We start from the raw sequence: 954 nt of genomic DNA on the forward strand, positions 1-954 counted from the left end.
ACTAAGACCTGGTGCAGCCAAATAAATAAATAAAAACAAGTACAGGAGAGTGAGAACAGGATGGGAGGAAGGAAAAGGAGAGAGCGAGACAAATTCCTAGGGACAGAGGGCAGAGGCAGGCAGCTCCTATTTGCTAAAGCCCTGTTCTAGGCCACTGAATACTGCTAGCAGACTTAGTTATCACAGCATTTTACAGATAAGAAGACTGAGGGAATTCCCTGGTGGTCCAGTGGTTAGGACTCCACACTTTTATTGCTGGGTTCCGGGTTCAATCCCTGGTCAGGGAACTGAGACCCTGCAAGCCATGCAGCATGGCCAAAAAAAAAGAACAAAGCCCAGAAGACGAAACATACAAATGCACAAACAGAACCGAGACCCATGAAGTTAAATTCTTCACCCCAGGACCACAGGCAGGGATTAGCTAAATCTGAATTTGAACCCAGGGCTGTCTTGACTCCAGTGTCCAGGCTTTTAATACAGCTCTAGACTTTATCAGTCACTGCCTGGGAGCTGTCTGTTTTGAGTCCACACTTGACCCATGACTGCTTCTCGTTGCTTATAACTGTTAAAAATAATCACCATGTAAAAGACAACTTTAAATCGTAAGATTAAGTCAATATATACTGAATAGTATATTAAATAGGAAATGGATTTGGCTGCTGTGACAGAGAACCAAAAGAACAGTGGTTTAAAGAAACTAACAGAGAAATTTCTGTTAGCAGCCCTTAGCTGTCAGGAATTCAGACTCTTTCTGTCTTTGTTGCTCCACCCAGTGCCCTACCAGGATGGCAAATCAAAAACCTGAAAGATGCAAGGACAGCCCCCGTAACATACTTGTTTGAATAGTGGAAAACCCCAAGAGGTCATGGAGAATGTCAGGAGATTGACCCAGCTATAATCAGGTGCCAGCTATGGCACAATTCTAGGCATTTTAATACATAGGCTTCCCAAGTG

The 954-nt window shown here is 43.7% G+C and overlaps 1 non-coding gene across 1 annotated transcript; it reads left to right on the forward strand.

Moving 5' to 3' along the window:
- The first annotated feature begins 215 nt into the window (after positions 1-215).
- Positions 216-287, forward strand: TRNAK-UUU (transfer RNA lysine (anticodon UUU)). Its single transcript has one exon. It is a non-coding gene; the product is annotated as a tRNA-Lys (tRNA).
- Positions 288-954: the final 667 nt, after the last annotated feature.

The sequence above is a fragment of the Giraffa tippelskirchi genome, chromosome 3, assembly GCF_054371585.1.
Source record: "Giraffa tippelskirchi isolate mGirTip1 chromosome 3, T2T-mGirTip1v1.2.pri, whole genome shotgun sequence".
NCBI classification, from domain to species: domain Eukaryota; kingdom Metazoa; phylum Chordata; class Mammalia; order Artiodactyla; family Giraffidae; genus Giraffa; species Giraffa tippelskirchi.